This window comes from Zootermopsis nevadensis, unplaced genomic scaffold (genome assembly GCF_977971745.1).
Source record: "Zootermopsis nevadensis isolate Lab colony 2312 unplaced genomic scaffold, Znev_1.0 Znev_ptg000025l, whole genome shotgun sequence".
NCBI classification, from domain to species: Eukaryota; Metazoa; Arthropoda; class Insecta; order Blattodea; family Termopsidae; genus Zootermopsis; species Zootermopsis nevadensis.
Window position 1 is genome coordinate 13,986,991 of NW_028259157.1, and position 17,233 is coordinate 14,004,223.

Sequence of the window (17,233 nt, forward strand, 5' to 3'; positions counted from 1 at the left end):
GGAGAATCCAGGTCGCCATTACGAAACACGAACGTTCTTGATAAATGTGCGTTCCTGTGAACGATGTTCTTTGTCGGATTCTGTTGCTCAACTCGTGAGTATTGGGGTAATAGAATGTGTGATTCTTGACGTCTTCCTGTCGGAAGCACAACGAAAACTTATGTTGCTTTCACTTTGTACAAAATAATTTAGGGTAAAACATTGGGAAAAAACTTCTTCGGAGATGTGTGTTCCAAGGTGTCTTTATTTTTATATATTTTGGATCGAGATTAGTCATCTTCCAAGCACAGACCCTGAAAAGATATGTGTTTTCCAGCGCCCTTACCGTCAGTTGGAACAGGAATCGCGAATAATTAAAACTTTCGCACCTGAAACTGAGAAATGGATTGGTTCCTCTCTCGCCAATCTTTCCACTTGTCAATAATTTCAAGGAACGCTTTTGGGCAGGCTAACACCCAACCTTGCACTGTTATGCCTCCCGGAAGGTGTTTTTCGTTATAAGCGAGATTTTTTTAAACTTTTTCATAATTCCTAATTATCTGATAGTGACGACAAACCACAAGAAGGTTTCCTCTGTTACGAGTAGAATCTCTCAGGTGATTTAAGTAGCTCAGGTGTGTCATTAATCAAGGAGGTTCTGGTATAAATAATGGCGACATATTTTAAGATTCTTTAGCAATTTTTAAGTATGTTTTTGTTTAGTGTTCCAACACAATGTGAGAACGCAAGTCACAAAGCTGTTCGCTTGCGTAGCTAATTTCTCTTACTCAGATTCATACGATGCCCCTAAATGAAAGATTTCATCTACACGAATTTTTAATAATGCTCGTCACTAAAACAAAATGTCGACCCTGTTCCGAGTCCATAGGCGGACAGGCGTGTCCAGCCGGCTGTGAGTGAGAGTTTGGGGTCTCAAGCACCTGAAACGTCGGTAAACTTCTACCAGAGTACACAGCCATCTTGAATTCTACTCCAACATTTAGTAGCAAAAGTGCGAAACTTCTTAAATAAGCGTCAAACGAAGTCTCGAAAAGGCAAGGAGCTGTTTCTGCGGTCGAGGTTAGGACACCCGCTCATCGGAACAAGCGATGCACCAAGTGGAGTGAAGGAGCGAATCTTATCTTGTCTGTGTTTTTTTTACGAAACCTCGTGGCATTTGCTTCGACTAGTGGCGAATCCTGAATCCTCTTCGTGCCGAAATGCATTTCTTACTTAAATCGCACCGCAGTGCTAAGGTGGTTCAGCAATTTTTATAATGTGCCTGACAAAAGCCAAACGAGGCGTCTGACGTCACCAAAAACAACGCCACGAGAACAGATGACACGCGCTTACCGTAAAATAACATGAAAACAAAAGAAACCTGGTGAGATGTAGAATATGAAACTCACGAAATGTGGGCAGAGGAAAGTCCGAGCACAAACCATGGCATGAAATGTCTCATGGCGAAATATAGTACTCGTTAAAACGTCGGCGTCGTTTCAGATAGCACCGGCGGCAGAAACACGTGAAGTCCAGGGAATGACCTTGAAACGGTGGTCTCTCGTTATCCCAGGAGGTATCCGTGTACTGACAAAATCGAACATGGCAGAGCATCTGATTTTGTTGTTTAGAGATAACCTTAATAATTGTAGCAATTCACGCCTACAAAAATCTGCTATTGCACATGAATTGGTGCAGGCGACGGATGCATTTTCCGATTTGTCTCGTAAGCGAGGAATTGTTTAGAAAATATGTGGTCACCGTGACGGTGAAAACTTTGACGCACAAGGAAATTGCACAATTTGTAATCAGTCGGGTAATCCTGATGGGTTTGCGCGCGTGATAGTAATTTTGCCAGCCTCAAGAATTACGCGATTTTCAAAACATCAGTTATTTTACGTAATGCCTGATAAGTTTGCAGTAATGGACAACATTTGTGCAACGGCGTGCGTTTAAAATCGCCAGCGAAGTAGAGGTTCTTTAAATTGAAAATAGAAACGACCGTAGAGCTGATTGGCTGCAGGATTAATCGGCAGTATTTGAATGATAGTCGTTATATATTTTAATGTTGTGTTAAAGCGAAACGTTCGTTTCAGATTCCCGTTGTTCTAGCGAATGGGGTGGAATGCCCATGTTCAAATACACCAGCGAAATAAAAGGGTGCAGACCCTCCGTAACCAACATCATAATTTTTTTTTCCTGGAGTTTCTTAATTTAATGAAATGTTAGTAATTTGTTCCGTGTTCCGCAACTGAAAGGGTCCATTTTATAGTAAAAAACGCAGGAGTTTCTGACCGTCGCTGATTACAGAATGGGACAGATCCTTTGTCGTAATTAAACATCGTTGTCGAGTGGTTGGTTCTAGTGCGTCTGCCCTAACTGAGGTATAATTAAAAAAAGGCGTGCCAGAAAGTTTCTGGATTTGAACTTTTTCTCATCGAGGACGCGATTGGATGTTCCGATGTGAAAACATTTCAGGCAGTGCGTGGAATCGTGTACAAGAGGGTCTGACGCAGATGAGGCCGTGATCCCGCCAGATCGCCGGCCCCAGTGCGGCAAACTTGTCCGCTGTTGACGTTGACGAGTCCCGAGCCACTGCGACGTCCTGCCGAAGCAGAATGCACGCATTTTTACGAGTTGTAGTTGTCGCGGGTGTGAAAACGCACGTTCTGTTCTGGGCCGTGAGGCAGTGCAGTCTCTGCAGGACTGAATTTGCTTTATACAAAAAGTATGGTAAATTTCTTGTGGGTTTCGCTGTTGGTACACCACCCTGAGGCGTGATCGTGGACTAGGACCTGGATTCAAGGACGTGTCGTCGGGAGTGTTTTTCTTTTGTAACGGAGGTGAAACAAAGGAATGAGGAACGAAGCCCATAAATTGAGTCGTTTGCTAATACAGGCCCGAAGTACTGTACCGCAAAGAGAACACAACACTTCACCGTTATAAATATCGAGTGGCTAATTTTGTTTTGGAAGTAATCCTTGCGTACAGTGAGAATTATACTTTACTGATTACAAAAGCAGGTGGTGCATATAGTTACCACTTGCGTTGAAGGGGCTAAGCAGAGTGGGTTCATTTGCACACAAAAATGTTTCTGGAAGTTGCCAGCGAAACACATGACTCGGAAGACCGAGGTCGGGGCCGGGGCAAGCTTGGGAGGATAATACTGCCATTGGACTCTCGCAGAACCAGGCTGTGAAGTATTTCGTGATGATAAGAAGGAGCTCAGTGGGTCGTATTCTGTCCCAGCTGTTCATTCAACCTCAGTTATCGCGAGTATCAGTTCCTTAGAACAACAGATGTTAAAGAGCTCTCCGTCTTTTTTTAAATGACTGTGTGTTGTTCGGAACCCACTTCACGGCTTCTGAATGTGTACACGTGTAAATGTCCACCTGTTCCGAGAAGTATTCTGCTGGACAAACAATTTTATTTAACCTTTTCGATAACCGGTGTGAAAATGTCTTCTGGGTTGTTGCGCCGTGTAATCTGACGGGCGATGATCGCGTTCATGATGTAAGTAGCAAGTACCCCTGAAACGTCGGCAGATTTCTATCACACTACACGGAACAACGGCCCAGAAGGTACCATGGGACCCCGAAGTCTCACCACATGGTATTTCCTTTGTTTCGTAGTGCTTGCACTGTTTTCTTTGGCGTAAGGTCACAGTTATGCCAAAGAATAACGTGGCGGTGCGACATGAGTGTTCCTGGAACTGTTTCCTGCAGTGACGTTGCTGACAAGTGTGTCACCGTGCACGAGGAAGATCTTTCGTATTTTGAATGTTGGACGACGCGTTGCTAAACGACTCATCCACGTCACTTCAGCTTCTGTCCGCAGCCTCTGAAAACGCAGGCCAAGAAAGAACGCGCGTTGCGTGGCAACGAGGTTTCAGATACCGACTGATGTATGACTGGCGTACCTGCATACAAATGTCGTATGCTCCCCGCTCCGAGGTTACAGACTCTGCTCAATCCGTCTCCGAAATCCCGCTTTCTTGGTGATCTGTAATCTGCAATCCGGTGTCGTCCATTGGTCGTTCTCTTAATCTCCTCTTCGCCTGTCTTTGCTGTCTGTTAATCATTGTCGCTCCTTTCAATCTACAGATCTAAGGGCCGAACATTCGCTTCCATTTTGTTGAGACAGCATTACTCAAATCCGAACTGGACTGGCTTGCTCTGTTGTATTCTCTCTTCAGTGCGCCATTAGTGAGGAGGATGATGGGATCCTCTGAGAGCCGGAGGGGTTAAAGGCACGAAGGTGGCAGCCGATAATGAGGAAAATTAATTACTACGCCTATGAATACAGAAACTAATCTAATCGTGAAATGGTTATACTTGTTATGAAGTGCATTTCCTCCATCGTCAGTAGTGGTCTGGCAAATCATCGGCATGATTCCGTTTCCACTTTCTGTCTAGTTAGTGTTATAAGATTGCTTACTGCACACTTCGTCCAGTGTGAAATTCTTGGTAGTCGTTTGACGCATTGAAGCCTGGCAGAATGATTTCTTAAAAATTTAATCCGTACCTCGAGAGAACAACGCAATCAGCTGATTAATGCCAGTTAAAAAGAGTTCGTCGTTGTATAAAATTATTCCGGCACAGATCTGGCCCTCTGGAAGACATCGGAGGACAGCAGCGCCGACGTCCGTCGGGTGAGGCAAGGCAGGGCAGTGCTGGTGCAAGACCGGTGTCCGAAACGTCGTAAGAGATGTCAGGCGAACTCGGCCTTGTGTAGAGACGAGCGAATTTTAAATTTCATTTCACGAGAGCGTAGAGAATTGGTGTTGTTCACAAATTTCAGAGCGAATTTTGCCAGAATTGTTAACGTCTCTCGCAAGTTTCGCAACGCGAAGGCACGTGAATGCGTGTAATTTTGAATGAAACTGTTAAGAGGTAATCACGTCGTAGCCATGGGGCATGTGTGTAGACTCGGGTGGAAATGAAGTAACAGCTGTTTTACCGTTGACTCTGCTTGGTGAAAATTAGAGACTGCGGTTGTGGACAAGCCCGTGATTACCGGCTGTCTGGCGTACCATCTCGTGAACTTCATCGCCACATTTGGACATTGGACACGGCTTTGTCCCACCCACCCGAGTCCAAGGCAGAGGTAAATGTTCACATTCCTCAGGGCACGTCACCACCCCTGTAATCGCCGTCGAGATCGTCTTCTTGTATCGTCCGCTCGTCTATACGACGTCTTGCGATGCTTTGAAGAAGGCGGTAAGGTACGAACCGGGACCTCTCAACGTGTTAAGAGCTGGGGCCGCTTTGTCCTTCCGTATGGAGTCTTGTTGAAACTTGCGTACACATTTCTTGATTTTCATTAACAAATTGGTTGATTTCTGTCATTTACTTGCAGCGTGGACGAGTCCTGATGCGAGATGTCCTTGGTACGCGACTTCACGACCTGCGCATGCACAGAAACAAACATTGTGTTCGTTAACGGGCGTTTTTGTTATTCGTTATACTATAAGCCATTTAACGAAATTGATAGATTTTTTTTCACGGTCCAAGTATTCATTGAACATTGCAAAACTAAGTCCGGTTTTTTTACGAACTTTTACAGTGTTTTGTAAGCTGCAGATTTTTGTTGAAGTACGTGCATAACCGAGGAGAACGCTCATGCAATAAAATAAATATTAATGTGATATTTGGAGACTTTTCTTGTGTCAGTTTGTCCGGCTTGAAGCGATGAAAAGCGAAAGCTGCCCGTCGGTTCCTTTGGGAAGACCGGCCAGCCTGCACGTTCGTGTGAGCGGCCATATTTTCCGTGGTTTCGGGAATGCACTTGTAACTTACTCGGCTTTGCGTCACCAAACTTTGCTTGAATTGAATCAGCTGGACCACGCGTAAGTTTAATAACGGAAGGAACACTCAGTGGTTTAACACAACAGCACTTACGATTTTATCTTTACGCCTGGTTTGTTTCAGTTGGCTTCCATTTTGATAATCGTAACACAAATTTATTGTCGAAAATCGGAAGTAGCCGCGGAACCTTCCTGACACCCAAGAAAGTGCTTGAACCACAAGTTTCTTTGGCAAATTGGTTAACTTGCGCTCTGCCCTGTTCTTGCCAGGCGCGTTCATTAAACGGGCAACCGGTCGGAACCTCCTGAATTCTGTGATCGGCTAATGGTAAGACGCCGTGTAGACTCGTTAGACGTCAACGTTTCGAAGAAAGATTCTGTGTCCATCTTCAGGGCTGAGCGTGGGACAGTCGTTCTCCGAAACGCCGGCATCTGACTGCGAGTCTACACGGCGCCAAACATTCTCGCCAACTTTAAAGCCTAAAAGTCTCGAGAGCAGAACGAATAAAGTTTCCTGACCTCGTAATAAATAGCCTCGGAATTCGCTGGACGAATAGGAAGACCTCGTTGTTCAAGCCACGTGTTCGCGACATGCTCGTATTAGCATTTGGGGTTTTCACGGCGATGAAAATGTACGTCGCGAGGTCTTGTAGGTGGCTAGCAGCGTGTCGCCTCCATCGTCAGGGTAGTTTTCGGCGGAGGTTCTAAAACAGTTCAGAGCCTGTCAGGATGCCCGGTGTCCTTGAACTAACTCACTCGGTGCAGGGCCATTGGGGCGACGGTACGTATTTCTTACGCATTTGTTATTTTGTTGGTAAGTTTTAAGGATAAGGGATAGGGAAGGAGATGATCGTGGCCTATTTAAAAAAAATTACCTCATATTTTGCTTTCGTGACATTCTCGCAGATGGACGCTGTGCGTGAATCAAATGCAAGTTCACGTGGACACGAGAAGAGTGTTGACCTTGCCAAGGCTGACAAGCCGGTGACATCGGGAGTACATGACTCGCCATTGAAAAGCCAAAGGCATGTCTCAGTAATGATGCGTGTATTGTTACAGCACAGAGATAAGAGAAAGAAAGATGGCGTGATGCGAAGCGTTTACCAGTGCACGCGCATGCGTGTGGAATGTTCCTCTAGTATCGTCTTGTTGCGAACGCAGGATCAGAAGAGTTCCGCTTTTCGTTAATAGGTGATTAATTGACGTATTAATTAAACAGAGTGCCCGATTAAAATATTTGCATCTGTAATCTCGTACAGCTGAAGTACGATTTGAGGTTTTCATGGCGGTGAATCCGGAGACGACTGTCTTCTGGGTTGTAGCGCCTGGTATAAGTGGATAGTGGAGGCAGCAAGGACCTCTGAAACGGTGGTAAACTTTTACCAGGCTACACTCAAGGCGCTACAACCCAGAAGACAGCCTAGTTAACTGCAAGCGACCAGACTCCGTTTCTTAGCTTTGGTCACAAGTATCTTAGCGGTGAGGTAATCGCGTGCGTGTTCCGAACGCGCTGTTCCCAGCATCCGCTGAATACTCGGATTATCCACTCAGTGGTCAATCAGTTTATCTCCTTTGGTCTTCGAGCAGAAAGCGGAAGTCGGTAAATGTTGCAGTGGACGAGCCCGCGGTCGCTGTTGTGGCCTGTGAAATGGCCCGCCACCAAATTCTTTATTTGGGCCACGTCTCTCCCTTGATTCGACGCGTCTCCGACCTTCTTCAGGGGACCGATTTCCGTTTCTCGATTCGTTGAGTTGGAAAATAAAATCCGGTGCTGTGAACGTTTTATCTCCTCCGGCGAAAGGAGAAACTCGCTCTTCGACGCTTGGTTGCAGAGGTGGCAGTCCCGCGCGTTCGGGCACGGAGCGTGAGGCAACGTCCACACACACAACTCCGTGGAGGAGGATGAGAGCAGCCTCTCGTTCCGGCTGCATTTACTCCCGATGCTCATTTAGCCCAGGGGCTTGTGGAAATGCTGGTCAAGTTCACAGCCCGCAGTTTTATTGACCGAGGTGGTGATGTGGGCTACTCAAGCAAGCCATTTGAAGGACATGCGATTTTCAGTTAGTTCCACTTGGGTGTCCGTGTGATAACTTTATGATGTCGGAATTAGTTGCCAGTAACTTTCTGTGCCCCGATTAATTTCACTTCCGTTCGCGTATAATCCACCTCTGCAGATTCAGTGGGTATCTGCAGGTTGAGACATTGTGACCGTATTGTATGGGGCATGCCCTGAATTACGTCGTCGTCTGTTAAAGGCAGCGCGAAGACTTGTTACGATCTGAATCTAATCTAAAAGATATTCTGCAGTGTCAGGGTCAAACAGATAAATGTGTGTGTCGCCTGGTAACGGGGGGGGGGGGGGGGTGATCTTGCGTGCGTCTCACAACATTTCCGTTATTCGGGCTGATGAACTGCGGAGACAAGGCGTCTGGCCAGCGTTTATTGTTTTTATCTACGAAAGACAAGCTTGATTACGCTTTGTTAGGCCCACGTATGCCGTTCTTGATAACACAACACGCAAGAGATTCTCCGTATGTACCCGTGTTCGGCAAGCATTCTCCTCCCCTCGCTTTTAAAGAGGCCACCACAGCCACAGCCACAAATGTCTTCTCAAGAAGGCCTCTCTCTGTTCCATGTGGTCACTTACTATTCCCTTCATAACATCTTGTTGGAGTATGTTCATGAACCAGGGTCAGACCTTCTACCCGAGACTCATTAATTATTATTAATGTATGTCAGAGGCTGTAATGAACATCTTGGTATGTGGTCATGTACCATGCAACCTCTTGCCTTGCAGCATATGACGAGAGAATCGTCCCTTGTTTTTCTGCCAGGTATCGAACCCTGTTCGTCCTGCCCCAGCCAATTGTCTTTACTGACTTCGATGTCCCGGTGCAGCTATGCTAAGTTAGGAAACCTGTCTGTCACCTTCTTACAAGTTGAAGGTGACTGGCTGTCTTCTGGGATGGTAGACACGACGCTCAGTATCGACCAGGAGTTACAGAGCCCAGCATCCCAGAATAGAGCAATATTAATTCTCGTCGCTGAGAGAACTTGCTCTGCTTAGTAAGACTTCTCGGTGTCAGGGAACAAAGGAGCATCGGGTGGCAGCGCCCGGGAGACGGAAACGTCCCTTCCTGACGCGCCTCCTGGTGGAGGGAGTCGTGTGGTTCTTCAGCAGGATATGGGCGGGGGATGCGAGCTTCTCCCATGTGTTTACGACAAGCGTCAGAAACGGGCCGCACTTACTCACCGCTCGAATCCGATCGTCCCGGTCCAACCCGATTACATTTCTTTTTCTCCAGTATTTTCGTCCTGAAATCTCGCCATGTGTAATGAAGGGGATATTCAGCTGGTCCCAAGTGCAGTAAGCTGGCTCAGGGTTTTGTCCGTGCGATGAGGTGTTTAATGATGCACGAGAGGCACTCCCTCGTCTTTCGTTCGTGAGTTGAAGTGACCTCAATAATGCAAATGTCAGCTGGCGACTGTGTGCAGTCGTTCCGTCTCTCTCAGACGGTTTTGAAGTTACTAATTTGTGCTCTGGATGCAGCTTGTAAAGAAGCCAGCCAGCCAGTCCTCCGAAAATAAAAGAAAATGCATTTTGTTGTTTTGGTCCGAATTGTATGCTACCGGGCTGTATTCAGATCCGATTTCCTATGAGATGAGATGAGATTAGGCCGAGTGTAATCCTTCCCCCCCCCCACTCGTCTACCTGTAACCCCGCCTCCTGAACCTGAAACCATTGTAACCTGTTTTGTTAATGCCAGTTCTAGCAGTGCCTCAGCGATTCCAGCTGCCACTAATACCAACATTACTAACCATCCTCCCTTTGTATATTGATGCAGTGGTTCAGGGTTGTCCACAATCCCTCCTCTGCTTTGCATTCATGCAGTTTGAACGTGGAATTGTTTCTGCAAGACATCACTGGTCAGGTCAATCCTCTGGATAATATTTTGGAAGAAAACGTCTCATGAGATTTTCTTGTTCTCCGTCTGAATTTGTTGGTAGATGGCGACGTTTCGGAGAAGCGTACTATCTCAATCTTGAGTCGTCTCCATAACGTCGATTTTCACGTCCATTCGCCGTCGTTAATGTGAATTTTGGCTGTTGCACCTCTGTTCAAAATATTTCGAGGAATCTGCATCTTGACGATTATTCTCGTGTGTCGACGGTTTCACCTGAGCATGAAATTCGCGCAGTAAACGAAGCCCGTTTTCTGAAAGAACTGAAGTCGAGTTACTTTGCAGGAGTGACGCAGCAGGAATGTCTGGTCCTTTCTTTAGATGTCTTCGTTATAAATTTGTTCCAACCCTGAGGCTGGTGTATTTTTGGCGATTTAGCAATGTGATTACATTTATCAGATATTAAAGATGTCTTACTAAGCTCCTTCCACACGACCTTGAGAACGTGGATGACGATATCACAGGCAGGCAGTTCGAGCGGAACATGGTATCCGTAGTAACAAGTTTTTGTCGACCGCCGGTCTTCGTGGTCTAGTCTTGCATCTGCAAGGTCCCGTGTAGTTCAGTACGAAGGGGTTTTGTGATTTTTCTCAGCCACTCCAGGCAAATGCCGGGGTCACGCCTTTGTGTGCTCAGCTGCAGATAGTGTCGTTAAGTGAACCACAAATACATTTGTTCTAATATCCTCTGCTTCATTAATCATTGACGCTGGTTCATCAAATACAGCAGCTCGCAACTCTAAACTAGCGGAGAAAATAATTTAAATTAAGGAAAGGAGAAGTACTTATTCTTCTTATGATTAAAGAGCTCAGGACGTGTTTAAGAGCCCTCCGTCTTTTCGTGCCCCGTTCTTCCTTTAGACGAAAATGTTTTCTCTTCGCATTGCTTGTAGATGCTCTTAAGTGTGCGAGCAAATTCACTTTCATTACCGCATTCACAAAATGGCCCGCAATTTTTGCAACGTAAGCAGGCTCGTGGGCCATGTGGCAAGTTTCACGGCTGTTGTGGTGGCCGTAGACCCACGTGGCTTTCGGATGGTGACCGCGTAGGCTACGGCGCAGTGCTGCTTCCGGTGGTAAATATCGCAGACAATTTTCCCTCCATCTTGCGTCAGCAGTAACAAGCACGGCGACCGAGTTTTATGCAGACGCGAACTGTACTTGAGTGTTAATTTCTTCCCGAATGCAAAACAATTTGTTAAAAAAATTTAAAATTGCGTCCTGTAATAGGAATAGAATTACAGGTTTTCATGGCAGTGAGATCGAAGAGTAGAGGCATCTCAGATTAAAAGTACTTTGGCCCGAGTGGGATTCGATCTATGGCCACCCACACACGAGCCCAGCAAGCTATCTCGAGCTAAATTACGTTCTGATATTGAAATATTTCTGAAATATAACATTAACGTGTTCTTCCCGGAACGCCTTGTTATTTCGAAAGGTTTTGAAATCTTGAAGAGACGTCGCCCGTTGCGTCAGTCAGACGACGATTCTGCGGTCTAACCTCTGAAGTATCATTACTCCACGACTGCACAAAACACAAATTGGCTAAATTATTGGAGCAGTCTTTGAGGACGCACGCCTCGAGTTTTTCTCGGGATAAGAAGCGTGCCCTTGTGCTGATAGGGTTCCTTAAGGAAGGGACAGGGCGTGGCTTTCCTAACAGTTTCATCAGAACGGAACAGAAATACCGTGGACTGTACGCACACTTTCGGACCGATACTTGGAAAGTTCACTTTGATTATCGAGCGGTGTTTCTTATGTAACAGAATTACAAGCTCGTGGTTGCTAGTCGTGTTACATGTAAACACATGTAGCGGCGTGCAACATGAAGATACTGACCCTGATGATGGCAGTAAGCTAGTTCGAAACGCCACTCTTATGTCAGACTACACGAGGCAAGATCCCAAAGACAGAAATCATTACACCAGTCGCCATGAGAACGTGTGATCGAGCTCACATGGCAAATGTAGATTGTCCAGTTGGAGCGCTCTGAAGTGAAATCTGCAAGTTCCCTACGAAGTGAATTCCTTTAACGTGCACGAGGACTGCGCAAACTGCGGGATCGTTTCCAGTCCACTGAAATTCTGGTTGGCGCGCAGATTGGAAGCCGTGAGGCACCCAGTTTCCGGGTGCTCAGCGGCTTATGCCTCTCATTAGGCTTGGGCTGGGCAACTGCTTTCGTAATCCATGGACCCTTCTCAACCCCCTCAACCCAACCCCCTGTGCTACCCCGCAGTACAGCCATTGCCAGTTACCGAAGGGCCTCGGACGCCAGAGTGGATCTTGTGGGTCGTGACGCCGTGACCTCTACGTGACTCAGCATTGCAAGTGCCAGAAATGTAGGGAGACTGTACCTGGCTGAGCCGCAGAAATCGGGCCGCGTCGAATGTTAAAAAATTACCGAACGTTTCGGAAAGAATTTCGGTTGCCATCTTCAGGATGAATATGTGGGGGGTGGGCGTTCTTGGAACCGGTAGGTGGGGTGGATGAGCGGGTTGCTGGTTCAGTGGGAGAGGAAAAGAAACCTTGCGAATTAATTTTGGGTGTAAGATTTGAGGTTTTCGCAGCGGTGAATATGAAGATTTCTGTCTTCTGGGTTGTTGCGCCGTGTAATCTGGTCGATGTTAACCAACGTTTCAGAGGTCATACCGCCTCCATCATCAGGGCGATGGATAAAAGTTGTGGCCTGAATTTCAGCTGAAGCGCCTGAGATTCTGTTCTGCAAAGAGCATGAATGACTTTTGTGCTCAACCATCGCTGCTTTTGGAGCTTACTGCCCCTTGTAGTCCCCAAAGCCCCCCCCCCCCTCCTTTCTCTCTCTTGCTTTCAGTTCTTTCAGAACACGTCCCCTCTTGGCACCGTGCAAGTCCTCGAAATAATTTTCGCTCCGGTAGGGCTGCTTATTCACAACTTTCAAGTGGTTGTTTGTACAGACGGTAGGGGATTCTTTTTTCTTCAGTGGAATAGAAAGATACGTCCCGTAGGATACAGTCTTCTAACCAGCACCTGCCAGACCTTCTTCAAGTGAGTCAAACAGCGATGCCAGATTTCAACATACGCGCATCGTGAACGTATTTCAGATCGGGATTGCGCTAGGTGTGAGGTTTCTGCTGTGTTTGTTGTGTGGATTGTCTTCTGGGGTCTGACGCTTTATATGTTCTTGTAGGAGGTACCCACATTTTTATTCTTAACTAAAATAAATACCACCGAAGATGGCTGGCTGTCTTCTGGAATGATGCGGCTTGTTTTCCGGTGGAAATCCACCCGCAGTCTAAAGCAGACTTCACGCCTCGACATCCCAGAAGCCAGCCCCGCAAACCAGAAATATCGCTTCTGTGCTGAAAGCGAGGATAATCAAGAACGTCGCGTTTGTTGACAGATCGGCCGTAAAAGGCGGTTTGCAGTTACGAAAACTTGGTTCTCGTGATTACGCTTGGGCGTACAACAAAGACGTCATGATGTCTTGCTTATGCGACCAATATCCGTACCTTCAGTTATCGCCTCCTCATTGGTCACCCTTGCAGCGTGAACAGTTTAACCACTTCCCAAATCGACTCACTTCTAGCCTGAAGATGGAGGCGATACGTTCCTTCGAAACACTGGTAACCTTCTGAACAGAAGACAGTTGTTTTGTGAAGGAAGGGTATGAATTACAAGTATCTCCAGGGCGAAGGGACTAGCTGTTCGGACATGAAGTGGACCGGCCCGTATGCTATTTTACGATGATGACTCACTTGCAGGGGTTATTCGACATCGATTTGTAAGAGCAATGTTTTTATTAGTAAAGCTGCCCTTCACATCGTTAACTAGTTGATCTTTGGCGTGGAGATGCGTTGTGTTTTCTTTGAGGTACTGACTGAATTATTAACTGACTTTTCCAGGAACTTCATCTTCAAAGAGTGGAGGATGGAAATGTGAAGTGGCTCCGAAACGGTTCTATTTGGTTTGTTCAGAAGGGGGCCCAGTAATTCCACAGAACCCCCCCCGTCTCCTACTCTTTGCTTTGTTTCGCGTGAGATGAGGTTTGTTCTTTCAGATAAGTGGAAAGCGTTGGTGCAATTATGATCCCTTGTTAGTCGAGTGTATCATTTGCTCAGATCTTGTGCGTAAACAATGGGCCGATGGACAATGCGAGCGGCGTGAACCGAAACTCCTGTACGCAAATCATCTTATCAGCGGAATCATGCGATGATGTTTGTTTTATGGTTTTACCCTAAATTGAACGGGCCTTCGCGTTGGAATCCCGCATTAGATACGACGTGCCCCGCGTAGTGTTTGATCCAACTTCACGTTCCAGGGATAAATTAATATGGGAGACACAGTATTTCCTATTAACACACCAAGAACTGGTGTTGTTGGTGTGTTTATGGCTGTCGTGTGATTCTTGAACTGATCTTTGTAATTAACAAGCGTTGTGTATTCTTTGAGGTAGAAATGAATTTTTTAATATTAGTAGACGAACGCGCTCCAAAGGGCTGCTTTATATTTCTGTCAAATGAACTAGAAATATGTTTGAACGAAATTCGTGTTTTTATTTGCTTGTGGTGGTCTTGAGCTTAATTTTGGAACTGGTAATCGCAGTAGCAGTCGCTTTTTGAAAATCGGTCACCTGGTTTAGCAGTTTTTGAGGCCTTATAAAGGTTGTGGCGAAAACAGCCCAAGCTCATTGTCGTGAGCTGCTGAAGTCCGCCACCACGAAAACAGCCAACGATTACCATCGGTGTCATTTTCTCGACAAGGAATTTTCACGAACCAAAAGTTTTGAATTGTAACGCCTGCAGAGCCTGACATCGGCTTCCCTTCGGGTTTCAGGAGAGTGTAAGAAGACCCTTCTTGGATGTTAGAAGCACGCTTCTTTCAAACGTCGTGCACGGCCCAGAATCCCAGAAGACAGCCATCTTCGTACTCGTCGCCTCGTAGTGGACCTGCTGTCACTCTCTGCTGGTTTACAGTATTTTCTGTCGTGCTCGGTCCTCGGCAGATTGATATTAACGTTTCAGAGAAACATACTGACACCATCTTCGGGGTCGTTAAACCTCACGTCTGATTCTGGTCCCTTGCCATGTCGTACGCGCCCTTGGGCTCCAGATTGAATAAAAATTGGTTCCGGTATTCGGCAAGGGCCACCCCCTCCACCTTCGGAATTTGAAGTCCTTCGCCTCGAGGAAAATGAACGGACCCAAAGAATAGGGCGCATTCTTTGAAATGACTCAGGCCTGGTCGTAGGATGCGATGTGTTTGTCTCAGGTACGCGGGATGTGGTTGGTTTCTCATTCGGGGACTGAGCCCATAATTACTGTAAAGGTTCCGTTACCCTGGTATGTTCAGAATGTGGCAGCACCACGCGAAAGACACTTACTGGGTGGTAGGATCAAGACGCACTGAAGTGTTAATTTTGTCTTATAGCCCGTTCGGCGAAGTCCCTCATTCAGGCTGGTAGCAGCGGATGGCTGTTCGTCTCCTTTCGTTTGCAAGATTTGTTGGTCCAGTGCGGTGGAGTGTAATGGAGTACGATGCAATTGTTCACATTTCGCCCATCCAGATGTTAATAAATTAGGTCTTGTTACACTTTTTAGATATTTAATGTCTCTGTTCGCGCATTTTGTAATTTAAATGAGACATGTGGCTCTGAAGGCGGTGAGGTTGTCGATCGAGGTCTTCCGCCCTGAGACGACGTGTGGTGTTGCAAGCGGTCGCCAGCCCTTCGCCTGTCACAAGTTCTTGCAGAATAAATCGTATTTTATTAAATGTGATTTAGACAGGCTAGGTTGTTAATGCGCTCTGATTTCTAGAATTTTCGAAAAGGTAAGTATGAAGTTGACATCCAGGTCGTTTTAGCCGACCTGGAGACGGTGGTGAGAACGTTTTACAACCCCATCTGCCGGCAAACTAAACCGTGCTGTCAGGTCTGTTTAACTCGAGGCTTCAAAGAGTGAGAAACGCCACTCACAAGCATCTGCGTTGATGAAGACGCTCAGATCTGTTTACGAAAGAGGTCTGAGTGCATATTCGTGTACCGTAACCATACTGCGGGACAAAATCACGAACTTTGATAATAAATCCTTTGAAAATGGCGTGTTCGTATATTCGAAGACGATTTGCGTTCAGGAGACTAAATTCAGGGGGCGCTTGCAACGAGTCTGTCGAGAAAATTTTTTCTTTGTTTCTGCTGTCTGAAATCGTAAAGATTGAAGTAAATGTTTAATCTGAATGCCGCCCGTTGTTTTGGGTGTCTCGCGAAGATCGTAGGCGGGAGAATATGTGGAGCTCAAGTGGCACGAGGTTGGAGAAAATTTCGCAAATGAGCGATCTTCACCACAAATTGGGACTGTGAAGTGAGTGATTTAAAGTGGGCGAGGCATGTAGCACGCATGGGAGAGATTAGGAATGCATGCAAAGTTTTGGAGAACTTACTACTCCGAAGACCTGGGCTTAGATTGGAGGATAATATTAAAATGGATTTTAAGCAGGCCAGGGAAGTCATGTGCCTGAGAATACGGGAGCTTGTCAAAGTGGGTTCTGCGTCATGAGGTTGGTTGTTGTTCGTTTTGGGTACATACTTTCAGCTAAGGAGCAATGCAGCTTGGAAGTCCCTGGGCCGAACCTCACAATGCAGTGCATTCATAAGCGGAAGTTCCGCAACACTTCGCCGCCCATTGGGAATCCTTGAGCTGACATGAGCTTGGGGTTTGCTTTTCTGTGAGAGACACTGATCTGCTCCCGCGAGAATAAGTTTCGAAACGCCTCGCCCTGGGATGGATGGATGAATAGATACGTTGTCTCGAAAGACTGCACAGTGAAATGTGAAATCGTATGTTGCGATGGCGGAAATGTTTGTGTGCAGAATCTCATTACGAGAGCGGGGAAGAACATTCAGACAGCTGTTACCCCTTCCCGTCAGCAAGACAGTGCCTTTCTTTATTTTCACAAAATAGACGTCTTCGCGTTTCTCCCACACACGCCACAGAAATGCTTGCAGGCTAGGCAACTTGAAAAAAAGAATTCCCCTATTTTGTGGACCCACAAGTTGTACGTTCGCAGGGGCCCACTAACGGTCGAGCCCAAACCTTTCGCGAATATTCATTTTAATATTATCCTCCCACCTCGCCTAGGCTTCACCACATCGGATTCTGCGACCAGGACCCAATTGACGATTTAGCTATTGCGGTGGGTGCTTCGGCGGCCAAGACTGGTCTGTTTTCGGGGGTCATTAAAAATTTGGGAGGGAACATCCTTCATTCGCCTCGAAATTCCTCTGTAGGTCTATTCAGGAACCCCACTTCTCATAACAATGGAGCTCTCAAGAAAACCGAGAGGCAGCGAACGACCGTGCCATGTTGTCACGTCTTCGCGTGGCCAGATTTGCTCTGCCCCAGATTTATCTGCCCTTCCAGCTGAACAAACACTAAAATTATTCCTAGGGTGAGTTCTGGGGATTTCGCTCCGGTGAAATTATCGATGTTCTTCTGGGTTGTGACGCCGTCCGT

The 17,233-nt window shown here is 46.5% G+C and overlaps 1 protein-coding gene across 5 annotated transcripts in view; it reads left to right on the plus strand.

Moving 5' to 3' along the window:
• Ephrin (ephrin) overlaps window positions 1-17,233 on the plus strand; it is a 516,038-nt gene that overhangs the window by 439,649 nt on the left and 59,156 nt on the right. The window lies entirely within an intron of this gene.